At 43.9% G+C, this 17,148-nt stretch overlaps 1 protein-coding gene across 2 annotated transcripts in view; it reads right to left on the bottom strand.

Annotated features, from left to right (window-relative positions):
- The window catches only part of C8H1orf21 (chromosome 8 C1orf21 homolog), a 105,590-nt gene that overhangs the window by 42,182 nt on the left and 46,260 nt on the right, over positions 1-17,148 (bottom strand). The gene's annotated exons all lie outside the window — the stretch shown is intronic.

Here is a 17,148-nt window from a genome sequence, read left to right as displayed (position 1 = left end):
CCAGTCACATGAGGATTTCTGGAGAAGGGGCAGCATGCTGACCATCCTCGTCTCCCCAGTCCCTACCACAACCATTTCTTCTGCACATGAACATTACCCAGAGAGAAATCCAGCATGAAAATAAGGAATAAGAACAGTAAAACTCCCGGCCTGCCCTTACTATTTATCAGCTAGATATTGCAGCTTTTCGAATACTGACTTCCAGCTCTGGTGTCAGTCCTGTAATGCTATTTTATGTATGGATGCTATGCCATAAGATGCAAACAACATCACTTAAAGCTGGAACCATGGTTTTTTCCTTAGTAGGACATGACATTCCCAAATTCTCAAGGATTTGGGGAAAAGAAATTCTTCTCTTCCTTTCCCTCGATGCAAAATGAAATGAGAATACACTGGGAATAAAAAGTGAAACCTGGGCAAATGAAAAGAAACCATCCAAACTTTATTATTTTTCTTTGGGTTTTCAAGCAATTTATCTTGCTAAGGGAAAAGCAAAACACAAATGGATTTTCCTGGGTCTATTGTATTTAAACAAACAAACAAACACAAAAATGAAGTAATTTAGAAGGAAGCTTGTTTTGAGGAAACTATTAATCAGGTAGTATATGTTATATAAGCCTTTTTTTTTATTTGTTTTTTAAAGATATAAGCTGCATTTGGACTAGTACATATCTATTTTTTTTAAGATTATTACAGAGTTTAAATAAAATTGTAAATTTATTACATAGTAGCAACTCAGATGCAGAGACTCAAAACAGGCAAGAACTTAAAACATATTAATAATATTAAACATATTAAAAATATTAAGAACGAAGAATTAAGAAATCATTAGACTGGTAGATGTGAACTTGCTTGCTGAACTTTTTTTCTCTTTTTAAATGGAATTTAGGTAGTCAGGAGATGACAATTCATAAAACCTAAAAGGCTGAACACAATAAAGCCCGAGAATTAGAAGTACTTGATTGACTGCAATATCTAACTTACATTCTCCTCACTCTTTCAGTGATCTCTGTTGCGATTAGCAATGAAACCCACACGTAGAAAAAGCACACAGCTCCCACAGTGGCATTTATGGATTTGAATAAGGGACCAGATGAGACAGAGAAAATGGAACAAAGGAAGTTTGCACAACCTGCGGCTCGTCCACATCAACTCAACAAGACATGCTGAGAGGAACGAGCAACCCAGCCTTGTAAAGAATAAGCAAGGCATGGAGGTTCTGATGTTCAGGGGCAAAAATAACTTCTGCAAGGTGTCTCCGGCCTATCCCCAGTGACTTACTGTAACTGAACATTGAGCGCCTGCCCGGGCAGCAGACCTCCCTGCGTGGACTGCAGGTATGGGGCCACATGAAGCACGTTCTTTCTTGGTGCATGCAGCAAGGGCACTGATGAGGCCATGTTTGATAATTGGTATAATCAGCTTTTTGTATGAAAGTTTGATGCAGTTCTATAGGATGGAGGTAAGATGGGAAGGAAGCTCTAGCTGGCAGCTTAATTCTGGATTTCTCCTCTAGCTGACTGCCACCAGTCCCGAGGGGCACTGCTGTTCAGGTACCTGAGCAGTAGGCATGCTGGAACCTGGCCTCCAAATATTCATCCCCACCATCTTGGCCACACTTGTAATTACTGCAGTATTGCTACTTACAAATCCAGACTGCTTTTAATAGGCTAATGAAGTTCTTCAGCAAAGAACTTCCTGAATCGTCTAGGGTTTGTAAAGAGGCCAGATGTTAGAGAAACTGTGGACAGAGTTAGGCCAGGCAAGGGAGAGGATTATGAGGTGGACACAGGACATTTAAAGAATTTCTTGTATAAGTTCCACAGCTGACTAACAGCGTTAGTGAGTAAAAGTGTTTTTCCCCAGTACTTTACTTATCAATACAACAGCTACTCAGTTATCTGTGTGGTGCAGTGCAGACAGCGTGACTCTTCCTCTATCCTTGGGACTGGCAGAAGTGCATATGCCTGGTACAATTAAGGCCTGACACACTCAGCAGCAAGAAAGCTTCCAAAAATAAAAGTTGTTTTTCATTACATTTTTGGGGACAAGTTGAAAAAAACATGTAAACTAGGAAGTCTTACTTGAGAGAAATCTGCCTTCCTGTTAGGAGGATCACAGACTGGCTTGGGTTGGAAGGGACCTTAAAGACCATCTGGTTCCAACCCCATGGGCAGGAACATCTCCCACTAGACCAGGTTGCTCCAAGCCCCAGTTGAAATAGAAATAATCAGGAGGTCAAAGTGGAAGACATCTGCCTCTGTGAATTAGTAAAGTTAGTCTTTTAATAGGAAGTGTCTTACAAACTTAATGCCATAGCTCTATTATGTAGTATGGATTGGGGCATTAGAAATCTCTACCTGTATCTCCAAAAGCAATGGCAATGTTAATTTGCCAAAATCTAAGCTGACAACCTACCTTAAAAGCCAAGAGGCAGTCTCTGGAGGGATGAGGCACATGAAGGAAGCGGCAGTCTGAATGGACAACACTCATACCTCAGTGCCTAAATAAATGATTAACAGGCAGGAGTGCCAAACAGCCAGCAACTCCATCAAACCCATGAGTTTTGAGCAAGAGATGCACACACCAATGACAAGCAAACACAACAGTGGCCTGCAGAAAGCAAGCGATCAACTTAACTTCAGGAATAACGCAAGAAGCAAGGCCAGGACCATGCACAAGTGCTGCATCAAGAACACATGAAATGATCAGCAATGTTACATTTGAAGCAGTATCATTACTCATAAGCTATCGTAATTTCCTATCACAGGCAAAATATTTTCCTCAAAATAGTGAGCATAAATACAATATATTGGCATCATTTTCTCATACTGAGTAGTCACTTGTTGGAGATAGGTATAAATAGCTATGATTCCACTTTCAAAGGGAAAAAACAGCTAAGTAATTATATTGTCAATGAAAGAAAAAGGACTATCCAGCTGACTATAAACCCTACAGCTTCCTAGGTATGGTGAGGGACTGCTAGAAACAGCCACTTGCCAAACCACCCAATTCACCAAGGGAAAACATTTAGGGATATGGTTTACTGGGTGATATTGGTGGCAGGGGGACGGTTGGACCAGATGATCTTGGAGGTCTTTTCCAACTTTAATGATTCCATGAAAATACCCATCTCTAATGAATTCCAATGGCCTTTGAACTAAGCTGCTTCAGTGCCAGAACTGCCTGAATCCCAGCTAATATACTGATGTCTATATCTGAAACCTTCCTGCTATCTGATGAGAAACACTAAATTTTGCTTGCAGGCCTCTCTTTGGCATTTATAGAGCTCACTAACAGAAGCTTCGTCCTTCGTGTTCATGTCAAACTTCCTTCTTTTTCCTGGATCAAGCTAACCCATAAAACCTCTTCATTTTTATGAGCCCTTCACAAATCTATTCAAGCAAGGATCTGACATGGGAAATGCAGAACAAGCCCTGAAACCAAGGGGACTGGTCAATATTTTGCACTCTCCCAGCCCTTTAACACTGATTGCAATGAGTCTTTTGGCAGCCAAAGAGGTGCAGAGGAGGAGGAGAAGGTGGTACTAAGTGGCTTAGCTAGGTGGGACATCACTACTTGGTGAAACAGAGAAGAAATGAGTCTGACACCTAACACTGTGGATGGGACAACATCCGTTACTTCACATACACTGAATAGACCAACAAAATTCAATTACGCAGGTGGAGAAGACAAGTCTTACATCATATTATTATTAGGAGGGCAGAGCTACGCATAAACTTTTTGATGAGGTGATGATTACATTTATCTTCTCTAGATAAGATATACGTATGTAAGATGGGGTGTTCAGAAGCCATGAATCCTGATGTATTTAAGAGACTGTTCATGCTCTGAAATTACTGTCAGGATGAAAGCAGAGTACATGCAAAAGATGGGACATTTCAGCAACCGACAAACCACCCAGAAGTGTCACAGGGTATACATCATTAATGGCTTTAATGTGGCTAAGAAGTACAATGGGATCCTAGCCTGCATCAGGAGGAGTGTGGACAGCAAGTCAAGTGAGGTGATCCTCTCCCTCTACTCAGCTCTGGTGAGGCCACACCTGGAGTACTGTGTGCAGTCCTGGGCTCCCCAGTACAAGAAGAACGCAGAACTTCTAGAGAGCATCCATCGTAGAGCCACAAAGATGATTAAGGGATTGGAGCATCTGTCCTATGAGGAAAGACTAAGTGAGCTGGGCCTGTTTAGCCTAGAGGAGATTGAGAGGGGATCTTATTAGCCTCTGCAGACACCTGAGGGGACAATGTAAAGAGGATGGGCCCAATTTCTTCTCAGTGGTGGCCAGTCATAGGACAAGGTGAAATGGGTATAAACTGAACCACAGGAGGTTTCATTGCCATATGAGGAAGAACTACATTATGATTTGGGTGACAGAGCACTGTTACAGGCTGCCCAGAGAGAGGTTGTGGAGTCTCCTTCTTTGGAGATATTCAAAAAACCTGCCTGCATGCCATCCTATATCTCTAGGTGACCCTGCTTGAGCAGGGGGGTTGGACTAGATGATCTTTGGAGGTCCCTTCCAAACTCAAGCATTCTGTGATTCTGTGAAAACTGCTCAGCAGGTTTTGCTTCATCAGGTAAGGGTGCATCTGCAACTGAAGAAGTAAAGGACGCTAAATTCACCTTCTGATTTTTTACTTTTTGACTTCTGCTACAGTAAATACAGCATTTTGAGATACGTTGGTTTGAGTGATCAGAAGCCAATGCAGAGACATCCTGAAACGTTAATTAGGCCCTACCTGATCTCAATCAAATCTGACAATGAACAAGACCTTTAAAATTGTATGAAGTTCACAATAAATAAAATTATAGAGGTCTGTGCATATTTACCTTGCTTTATCTTTCTAAACAGCCGTATCTTTTTATTTTTCCTAAATACAGTTTTACATCAAAATGGACAAAATGCAGTATCTTTATGCTTCTTTCATGTTCAAAACTAAACATCAAGCAGTGAACATGAATAAAAATTTAGGACACTATCATTCAGAGTGTAGTACATCACGTATAAAGGGAAATAAATCTTTATGCTTCTTTCATGTACAGAAGTAAAAAATCAAGTACTGTCTTCCAGTGTGTGCTTTTTTATACAAAAAAGCGGAGTTGCAATAATTCAAATAGGAGAGGAATGGGCTTACAGGGCTGCCATGGCAAATACTGCATTGAAGAAATGCAGCCCAAAAATAAAACCAACATAAATGAACCACAAATTAAAACCAGAAATATTTTCCAGCATAATGTCCACCATAAAAACCATCACAGGATATAAACTAGAAAGCAGCAACACCTCTGACACAACTCTTTAGAAGGGTGATGAAAGAAGAATTTTTAAGTTGAATGTGCTGTAAAAATTCTCAGTAAGCAAATCTTATGAATGAAGATTTCCATCTGGAAACAGATAATTCTACTCAAACATGTCACCCAGTTGCCATGGAGATGCGACGAAGAAAAACAGCACTCATTAATAATGATTTCAGTGATAAATGAGCATAGCAACATATAATATTGAAACAATTACTAGAGGGGAGAGGAAAAAAAAAAAGAAATAAACCTTGTGGTTGTTCCAATGAAAAACATTTCTTCAGCACCTCCAGACATTGCTCTAAGTGCCATTACCACAGCAACATCAGTTATGATGTTATTTCTGGCCCAGTTAAAAAAATAAAAACCAGAACATGAACCTCAAAAACACAAAAAACAAGCACAACTGCAACACATATCTGGACTCACTGAGACCTTTGGAGCAATCTTTGGAGGAATGTAGTCTTAAAAAAAGAGGAGGGCTGATTTATATTCATATCCATTCCCATTCCCATTTCATCTCAGATGGACAGATCTGTCCGTGCTGTTGTCAAAACAAATGACAGGTGAGCCCCTCTTCTCAGTGACATACCAAGCAGCACAGGAGATATGTGGTACTTCAGTCACACCACCAAGAAGAAAGTTTCTAACTACCCCTTCGTGATCCTGTGCTTCATAGTGTTCATCAGCACCTCTTGCCTTTGAAATGAAGGATGTACCAAGATTCATCCTTCATCCATAATGAAACATGACCGTTCTGTAAAATACAAACTTTTTGTCCAACAAATTTCTCTGCCCTGTGCAGTAAGCAAGACACTTAGATGCTAAATGCAAACCACGCCAAACATCACCTACAATGCCGCTGCAAAGGAGGAGGAGGAATACTGCTACACTGGTTGGACAAGCAGCTATGGCTTAAAAACAGACATTAGGAAAGATCATTAGCTGGAAGGAGAACAAAGCACTGGAATTAGGTAGCTTGGATGGTTGCAGTTTCCATATTCAGAGGTTTTTAAAGACCTTTTAGGTCACCAGCCTTGACCGCTACAGGTAGAATTTTGTTCAGTTTGGGAGCATGAGATGGATGAGATGGGCTCAACGGAATATTCCAGCTCTATTACTGTATGTGGATATCAGCTGCATGAATGTCAGCTAAAGTAATGTCAAAGATCAAAAACAAGTCAACAGTTAGAGAAAAGTTACAAAAATCCTATAAATGAATGTTTCTCAAATTAACTTCTAGATAATGTGGGATATCCCAGTTACCTACTTAGCTTCAGCTTCACCGAACTTAAAGAAAGAAGGATCTAAATGGTTATTTCAACTCGACATTGTTAATTTGGTTCTGACTTAGTTGCTGAGATTTGCAGCTGTGGGGGAGGATTTTTGATCCACCTGCACGTGGGCTGAGAGTGAAACTTCACTGGAGATAGAGCAGCAGTGGGCGAGTGGCCCGTTGTTGTCCTCTGTCGTCAGCACTCAGATCTATCTACTCCTGGGCAATTCGTCATCCTGGTGATTGAGCTGTTTGTACTAATGTGAACTAAATGGAAAAAATAGCTTAGGAAGTACGCCAATCCAGTTCTCTCAAAGGTCTATCTGAAAATGCTAATTCGGATTTCCCAAATGAAGTTACCTGTACCTTAATCCGACCTGAAATAAGCCACTGCAGGAAGCTGGGGTGGTGGACACCAGATACTAAACACAGTCCAGGTGCACAAGCAACACACCAATATTGCCAGCAAGGTATTAATCATCAGATAGAAAAGCTGCTTAAAAACCTGAATGTACAGCACAGATTTCAGCATGTCTGAAATGATCACCATAAAAGTATTTTCTTCATCCTACACCATCCTAATATGGACCTGAGGAATGCCGAATGCTGCTTCTGCACAAAGCAGATGTGGCTGCTAGGGTTATTTTGGGGGGAGAGAAAAAGGGGACCAAGGCAAACAATCAGAAAAGCAGACCACTCCCTGTGTGCAGGAAGGACATTTGCCCTGAAGCAAGGCAAGACAGGCGCCACTCCTTACTAAGCTTTTTTGAGCAGTTCCTTCTACAGCCCCACTTCATGATGCTTCATGGAATATCAGCTCCCTCAAGGGCAGAAACCACCTTGAAACCTGCTTGAGAAAAACCTGCTTGAAACTACAAGGGAAAACTTCTGCGAATTCCCTCCTGCTTTATCAGACTATCCTTTTCCAGGCCCCAATCATGACTGCTTTCAACACATTCCTCCTGGGCCAACAAGTTTGACAGTAGCACAGTTCCATTAACTCAAATGACTTCATCTAGATTTTTGCTTGTGTAAAAGCACAAAAAACTTCACTGCCATATCAACCCACCCTTCATTATAACGCTGTCAGGAGTTCCTAGTGCTGCAAACTGCTTGCACCTCTTGATCCTTTTGTTATCTCTGTGCTCTGACACGAACAGCATAGGCTGACTCCTGCCTGGGGAGAACATGATGTCCTGCTGCCCGTGATGCTGGTGCTTGTACCTTGGGTTTTCTGGTTTCTTTTCTCCCCTGATCTAATAGAGTGACAGCTAATGATGAAGCCATAATTTAGCTCCCTTGTTTCCATCAGGCTAATTTTCGAATTCAGTACACGACTTGCAAAGAGAAACATTGCTGTATGCCGAACACGTGCAGCTGAACCAAGAAACCATAGAATCATAGAACATCCTGAGTTGGAAGGGACCCATAAGGATCACCTCTACTGGGTTTATCATGGCAAGGTTTTCGTAGCAGGGGGCCATAGGGGTGGCTTCTGTGAGAAGGATCTAGAAGCTGCCCCATGTTTGGTAAGGGCCCCACTGCTGACCAGAGCCGAGCCAATAAACGATGCTGTTTTGCGCCTCTGTGAGAGCATATTTAAGACAGGGAAAAAAACGCTGCGCCACACAGCAGCTGGGAGAGTGAGAGGAGTGAGGAACGGCCTTGTAGGCGCCAAGGTCAGTGAAGAAGGAGGGGGAAAGGTGTTCCAGGTGCTGGAGCATAAGTCCCCTGCGGCCTGTGGTGAGGACCATGGTGAAGCAGGATGTCCCCCTGCAGCCCATGGAGTACCACGGTGGAGCAGGGTTCCACGCTGCAGCCCGTGGAGGAGACCACAGTAGAGCAGGTGGACCTGCACCAACGGAGGCTGCCACCTGTGGAAGACCCCTGCCAGAGCAGATTCTGGGCCAGACCTGTAGCCCATGGAGAGGAGACGACACAGGAGCAGGTGACCTGGCAGGACCTGCTGCCCATGGGGGACCCAGGTTGGAGCAGTTTGCTCCTGAGGGACGGACCCCGTGCTACGGACCCATATCTGGAGCAGTTCTGGAAGAGCTGCTGCCTGTGGGAAGCCCATGCCAGATCAGTTCATCAAGGACTGCATCCCATGGGAGGTACCCCTTAGCACATTGGACGAGAGTGACCAAGAAGGAGCGGCAGAGAAGAAGTGCTGTAGACTGACCATAACCCCATTCCCCCGTTCCCCCGCACCGCTCAGGGGGAGGAGGTGGAAGAGGGTGAATGGGGGGGGGAAGGTGCTTTTGGTTTTTTTCCTTTGTTTCTCACTTCTCTAGCTTGTTAGTAATAAGCAATAAATCTTACTGTCTCCCTATGCCGAGTCTGTTTTGCCCGTTACAATAATTACTGCGTGATCTCCTTGTCCTTCCTCATCTCAACCTTTGAGCTCTTTTCATTGTATTTTCTCCCTGTTCCTCTTTGAGGAGGTTGTGGTGGCTGCCCATTCAAGCAGAACCACCACATCACCAAGTCCAACTCCTGGCACCACACAGGTCTACCCAAAATTTTTCACCATGTGACTAAGTGCACAGTCCAATCGCTTCTTAAATTCAGACAGGCTTGGTGCAGTGACTGCGTCCCTGGGGAGCCTGTTCCAGTGTGCAACAACTCTCTCAGTGAAGACCCTCTTCCTGATGTCTAGCTTGAACCTCCCTTGCCTCAGCTTGACACCATTCCCGCGGGTCCTGTCACTGGTCACTAAAGAGAAGAGATCGGCGCCTGCCCCTCCACTCCTCCTCGTGAGGAAGCTGCAGGCCACAATGAGGTCTCCCCTCAGCCTCCTCTTCTCCAGGCTGAACAGGCCAAGTGACCGCAGCCCCTCCTCATGTGTCTTCCCCTGTAGGCCCTTCGCCATCTTTGTAGCCCTTCTCTGGACACTCTCCAGCAGTTTCACATCCTTTTTTACTGTGGTGTTGTGGTGGTTTTACTCAGGTGGGCAGCTGAGCTCCACCACAACCGCTCTCTCACTCCCCCTCTTCAAGAGGAAGGGGGAGAAAATACAACACAGAGAACTCAAGGTTTGAGATGAGAAAGGTTTAATTAAAGAGAAAGGGAATAGGGAGAAAACGAAACAAAAGAAACAGTAAGTCCGCATGGAAGCACAGAGAGAGGGGAAAAAAAAATTATTCTCTACTTCCCATCAACGAGCGATGTTCGGCCACGTCCTGGGAAGCAGGGCCTCAGAACGCGTAGTGGTTGTTCAGGAGGAACAGCCCCCTCCCCCACGAGAGCCCCCCCTTTTATTGCTGAGTGTGACATCAGGTGTTATGGAATATCCCTTTGGTTGGTTTAGGTCAGCTGCCCTGGCAATGTCCCCTCCCCATCACTTGCCCACCCCCAGCCTGCTGGCTCCTGGGGGCTTGGAAGGAGTCCTGACGCTGTGCCAGCACTACATGTATGCAGCAAGAGACATAACACCTGAGTGATATCAGTGCTGTTCCAGCTACAAGTGCAGAGCACAGCACTGTGTGGGCTGCTACAGGGAAAAGGTGACTCCAGCTCAGACAGACCCAACACAGGTGTCCATAACTGCACACAGTACTCGAGGTGAGGCCGCACCAGCGCAGAGCAGAGCGGGACAATCACTTCCCTCGACTGACTAGTGATACTGTGCTTGATGCACCCTAGCATACAGTAGGCTCTCCTGGCTGCCAGGGCACACTGCTGGCTCATATTCAGCTTATCAACCACAAGCCCCAGATCCCTCTCTGCGGGGCTGCTCTCCAGTGTCTCGTCCCCCAGTCTGTCCATATAGCCAGGGTTGCCCTGTCCCAGGTGCAGGACCTAGCACTTGCTCTTGTTAAGCTTCATGTGGTTGGTGATCGCCCAGCTCTCCAATCTGTCCAGGATTCTCTTCAAGGGCTTTCCACCCTCAACAGAGTTCACAACTTCTCCAAGGAATTCATCACTTGTTTTTTTTTCTACCACTTCGGTTTCTTCTTGGCCAAAAAGCTCCTAGGCTTACTCTCTATTTGGACTAACACGCAATCCAAGTACTATAAACATCTACAGTGGTATGCATAACTTTCTATCGCATCATGCATAAAGGATCGTGCTAAGCAATCTTTTACCAAGGGCACTGGCCCACTGCAGTGCCTCATGCCAGCTAGGTCTCTGTCACCAGCAGGTCAGACAAGAACTTTGGCAGGGAAAAAAATAATATATATATATGCATTGGTATGCAAGCAATTGAGTTTTTTTGTGAGAAGTAATGCAATCTCAATATTAACATCCCATGGAAGACAAGTGCCAACCACCCATGGTCTGCATGGCTGGCCTCCATGCATGTCAGTCATCTGCCCCACGTTCACAGGATGAGAGGGACGACAATCAGCGGTCAGGGTATGACAAACTGCTCTAGCTCAGCCTTCCTCCATGTTCCTCAGGGTTAATTCTCCTTACACCACAGACCGCTAGCTCAAAAGTATCTTTTGCTGCTTCACAGGGCTGCTGGGAAAATGCACAGACAAGAAGACGACAGTGAGTACTCCAAAAGTAGGTGAAAACCAAGTCCTGGGGACAAGTGATCTCGAGGAGGGTGGGGTGGGGGGGTGGCCAGGGGAGGATAAGATATCTGAACATCTCCTGGACCCTGTGGAGGAAAGAAACACTGCTTCTGCTCTGCTTCATGAAGGCTCCCAGGTGCAAATGTCAGAGATGCTCCTGACCAGTTCCCCCAGAGAGACAAACAACTTCCAGAAGCCAGCTCCCTGCATCTTTTTAACAATTTCTAGGACATATTTTTTTCTAGGAAGCTAAACTTGCACAAACGGCCAACAGAAGAACTTGTCCAATTACCAAACAAGCAATTTCCAGTCTTTAATTACACAATCTCCAAATCTTTTAAATACCCATTTCAGTTTTAGATCTGAGGAAGCTCTACACATACGATGGCATTGAATAAACAGCCATGTGATAATATAATTAAAGATTTTCATGCACTTGAGCATAATTAAACAGCCAAAAAACAGCTCTGATGTTCTGCATGCATAACTATCTAGCAGCTATGCAGTTTTTGTATGCTTAAACTGTACAACTCATATATATATATACATACATACACATATATATATATATATGTACATTCACACAGATTTTTGTTGGGTTGTTTGTTTTTGTTTTTATATTTAATTCATTTTAACATGGTGCCAGATGCAAGGTTGTTCAAAGGAAACCATTTTTCAGGTGAAACAGATTATAACTATGGTGCTCTGCAGGAAGGATAAGCAGTAAATGCAATTATCTAGCCCACTAAAAAGATCAAATTGAGAAATGAAAGCAGAAGAGGAAACAAGAAGCGGAAAGATGTTAAAGGAACAGCCGTCTGGAAAACAAAGGGTTGGTGCCTTGAAAAACACCGCTATTCAGGTGAAATCAGTAGACAGGTTTTCAGACACAGGTTGCAACTTTCTGCTAGGGCACCACCAGACCACAGCCCTGTTGCTGCGCAGGGACAACCCAGGAAAGGTCTTGTGCATCTTATGGGAACTGAAAGTTCAGCAATTCACTTCCAATCACCCATTACATTTAAAAACCATAAATAGATTTGGTGGTTGGCAAGACCAAGTAAATTGTGTGGCCCTGCCCTGAAGAAAAAACTCTGCACCACTCATACTGCAGAAGATTAAGGAATTGGCTTCACTTTGAGAAGCCTCTCAGTTATGGAGCAGTGGAAGGGAGAGAAAAAAGGGAATATGAGTGGGCAACAAGTAAACTTTGCCTTGGAATATAACAAACTACAATACAAGAAGGGCTAAAACTTCCTACCATTATATTGAGACCCACAGCTCAGACGTACAGAGCACAGAGAAACCCTCGAATCTGTCAACAGGTTTTCCAGAGCACCTCTCATAGGAGGTTTTCAAAGCCCTTTGTGAACACTAAGCCAGGTGGGCACGGCCTTCATTTTGTAGGTGGAAAAAAAACAAAAAAAAGCACAACAAAAAAAACCACACCCTTGGTGATTAAACAACTCAGAGGTCACAGCAATTCAGAAACAAGGAGACATAACTGGGCAACTTCCACACATCACAAATTTAATTGTGCTACAGTAACTACTGTAAGCCTTGGGAAAGTTTCTGAGTTCACAATATACTTAGTGAGCAGCAATTCAACCATGAGACACAAGACAAGCAAACCTGTAGGTGGCAGTGACAAAACCTGTGTCTTGGAGGAGATGCAGATGCTGGACAGCAATGGAGGTACTGGCTCCTTACAGCCCTCCTGGAATCTCCACTGTTGCATACCAAAAACCTTCCCTGAACTGAGTGGCCCCAAGACTTCCTTGAAAAAATAGGAATAAAACCATGCAAAATTACACATTTCCTGTCATTGCAAATACATGACAACATGTCTTCAGTTTCCTTGTCAATAAAGTGTTGGTTTGTCTTTTCTTAAGAAGTAATGTCATTCCCAATCAGTCAGCTATTAAACGAGATTGTTGTCCCACAACGTATGGCTTAGAATCTATTTTCACATCTATCCTGGCTTAGAGCTTTCTTCTATTAATATTAGTCTATCGTATTCTCACAGCTCATGTACCTCAGAAAGAGTATTTGTAAATCCTCAGCTATTTAATTTTACGAATTGCATTATGGAAAGGCCAGAATGATTATACAAGACCAGCCACGTCCTGAAGATTCACGAGGAGCACCGATGTCTCCTCATGCTGGTACTTCTGTAAACCAAAAGGGGAGGGGGGACCAATGAAAAATGAAAACTGAATTTATAAAATACAGCACACATTTCCAGATGCAATAGATACAAAAGTTAATTACATTACTTTATTGCAGGCCACCTGATGAGCTACAAAATTAACCCATCGCAGAGATTAATATTTTATCCTTGTTGCAGCGTTCAGAGATAACAGATTATCTCTGAAAGATGTCCACTCTCCCCAGCAGCATCCACCTTGCAAGGTTTTATCCAAAGCCCCAAGAGCAGTCATGTACCACCACCCAAGGAGGTGCAACCTTCAACAGGTGATGACAACAAAGGGGCCACCCTAAGGAAGCTACAGCAGCACAAGGGACCAACTGTGCAGTCACAAGAGACATACAGTCCCACGGGCTTGTGTAACACCACATGTGCCAAGTCACAAATCAGCTCTCAGTTCTCCATAGCAAGCCACATGTGCTCTTCCGCACCACCTTGTGCTGTTACTCATCTCCTCCGTTGTCCTTACTGCCATCGCTTGCACGTAACCTGCTTTTGAGACTGGAAGCACTGGTCCCATTCGCTGCCCCACTGCCCGCTTCCTTGAAATCAAATTAAAGCTGCTACATGCCAATAATACATGAGCACATACATTTAGGGGATGCTGGAAGTGCAAATGATTGGGTGGGAAATAAAAAAAAAAAAAGTGTAAGAAAAGGCAGTTTTTAAATAATAGCTAAAAAAAATCAAAATAGGAAATGTGTGCTTAGAGTGCTCATATTAGTCAAACATTTTCATCCTAAAAATATCTCAAGATCCTCCCAATTCCTACAGTTAGAAATTCAATATATATTTGAAGTAAAAAAAAAAAAAAAAAAAAAAAAAGATCAAATGCATGTAATTTCAATGAATACAACCATGAATACAGCTTAGGAGACTTTCACACAACAAACTAAAAAATCTTCCCCCAAGTAGCCCCTTGCAGAGCTCCCACCGGAAGAGTGGAAGGGAAATACAGAATTTAAGTGCACCCTAAACCCGATCCTTTTTGCCAGAGCCCTGCCTCGTACAAATGAGAACAAAAGACGCATGGCAGGGCATGCCAAAACCCACTGGTTTTGTTCGCTGACTGCTCACCAGACAGCAATCAGAACATTTCCCATGGTTTTTGGACAAAGGGGCCTCAGACCAGGATGATGTACTGGGTTACACGATTTATCTGAAATACCCAGGAGGGTTCACTGCTTTGGAGAATCACCCAGTGGAAAAACATCTTCTCCTTCAGGAAGCAGATGCTTCACAGTAGTCTGAGCCCACCAGGCAATGCAAGATTTCGGCAGCTTCTGGAGAAACTAAATTTTCACAGCAACTAACCTGTGTCTGTGTATGCTGGAGTACACAAATATTCACCTATTCCTTATCTTTTTCTTGCATTTGGTAGTTATTTCTGTTAGTTGACACTCCTACTATAAAATTAGGGTCTCAAGTTGCTGAAGTGCATACACATTCATGCAGCTTCACCAGGCCTGAGCCTTACCCAGAAAACTTGAGGATTTTCTCCCAGACTGGGGTTTTCCTGGACAAATTTCAGTCTTTGGTTTTTATTTTCTTTGTGGCCAAGAATTACAGTGCTTGGAAAATGACAAAAGGAAGGCTGCAAGAACAGTGGCCTTTTTACTGTGATTTTTCTCATTTCTACCTACTGGTAGGCAATAAATACTAAGAGTTTTGTCTTAAAGTAAAAAATAAGTTTGTCTGTAACAGAAAATAAAACGTTTTCCTTCTGCACCAAGGCTGCCAGAAAATGCATCGCAGCTTCTTCCTAGCAAATATTAAAGGTGAATGTATGTCCCTATTTATAGTACACTAATGCAATTGTGAAATGCATATGTCATACACTCTGTGTCTATTCAACTTTGACCATAGTCTTTGTGGAGCTAAACAGCTTGTGGGATGGGTCATTTCCAAGACTAAAACTCTGTCCATGTATCCACTGCTTGCAGAGCCTCACGGGCACTCCTTCAGGTGCTGTGACACTAGCATGCAGATTGCAGAAGGTGAAAGCTTACATTAAATTAAGAAGTGGGGAAGTTACGACCTGCCTGTGATTCATCCCTCCCTCAAAATGGGGATAACAACTGTTTCTCCACCTTTTGGTCATCTCCTCTCTTTATATAATAAATCCCTGCCAAAGGTGCCAGGCATGATTACGTGCGTGCCATACCAATGCCACGGTACTCAGACTTCAGCCTGGAAACCCAGGCATTGCTGCAAAATAGGTAAGAAACAGTAACTGTACCAGAGAAGGTCTGCATAAAAAGTGTGATACAGCTTTAACCAGTCAGACAACCAGTCACGCCCAGTCCTGCCTGACCCCGGTGTCCCATCAAAACAGAAGTTACCTACCACCTCGTGCACAGCCCTGTAGGGTGGGGACAGGTTTCTTAACCCTTCCTGGAGGGGAACCCCACTGCTACCACTAACGTTGGGTTGCACAGGAATTACTGCACCTGCCCAAGGAATGCCTTCGACTACTGCCAATGTCTTCACTGAAGTGGTTTACAGCAGCAGAATGCAGTACAACTGAGTCATTTTCCAACAGCTGGGTATTTAAGGAGCTACTCTACTGTGACTTCTGAGCCAATTTTCATCACAGCTGGATGAGGGAAGCTAGAAGCTGAAAACCAACCCTGGTAGAAGTGGCAAGGTATCATCCTGGAGCCTACAGGACCCACTGCCTTGGATCTCACCCCTGAGGACCTCCACACCAACACTGCTCCACTCACAAGCAAAAACAGAAGGGGAAGGTGTAGGAGGAGAGCTAGTTCAACCACACTCATCGTGTAAAGCTGTTCGATGCTGTCAGGGCCATGAGTGTGTTTAGGAGACCACGGCCAGCCTCCCCTAAAGACCTTGCTTGCACCTTCTGCCCTCAGATCTAAGAACATCATTTTTGGCTCAAGCTGTGGCCTTCAGTACTCGAGCGGTACACCTGTCTCCTGTCCTGCCTCTGCTTCTGTCTGCTGGAGGGACCTCAACCCCCCATCGGAGGTACCTTATCTCCTGGACAGACCCTAGCTTGTCCTCAGCCCTGTCTCCAGCCTTGCCTCCTGCTGCTCCTCACTGTGCTCCCCAGCTGGTCCCCAGCCCTGCTTCACTGCCTGGGACTGCCAACAAAACCTGCACCCAGCTCTGCACTGTGCACAAGCCCCACAGGACTTCACCCCACCAGTGAGGACACTGGGAGCACTGGGGTCACCCTCAACTCCCAGCTCATCAACCCTCGTTGGAGAAACCCAATGCTGCTCCCAGGGAGATGTTGGCCCATTACACCTTCCACGGAAGGCTCTTTATATACTCTTTACACATTTCTCTCTACCTGTACTAGCTGGAGCATGATGAAGAGCTTGTTTTGATGCTAGCCATTGTGGTACCCAAAGCCCAGAACTTCCTCCTCACGTTGCAAAACAGAGCCTATTACAAAAGGGCTATAAAGATGAGCCAGCTTTATTCACAAAAGAAGAAAACACAGAGATTGAATTGATGGGAAAAATGCTTTCTTTGCAAGTGCTGATTGCTAATAGGTCTCTAGAAAAAAATGATGGCAGGATTTGGTTTTGTATTGAAATTTTTTTTAAACCTTGTTGCTTCCTTGTAGAAATAAAATAGTAAATTATTCACTTGTTAAGGGTGTTGTCCTAGTTAAACAAATACACCATAAGTCTAGATAAATATGTTATTACATTTCCCACTGAAAGATTTTTTTATTTTATTTTTCTCGCTCACTTCCTGAAACAGATGCGTTTAATACTGACCTATGTTTACTTAGATAAGAAACCAGACTGTCATGAAATCAGGCTAGAACATTGCAGATAAAA

This window comes from Aythya fuligula, chromosome 8 (assembly GCF_009819795.1).
Source record: "Aythya fuligula isolate bAytFul2 chromosome 8, bAytFul2.pri, whole genome shotgun sequence".
Taxonomy (NCBI): Eukaryota; Metazoa; Chordata; class Aves; order Anseriformes; family Anatidae; genus Aythya; species Aythya fuligula.
This window is presented reverse-complemented; position numbering and strand designations above follow the sequence as displayed.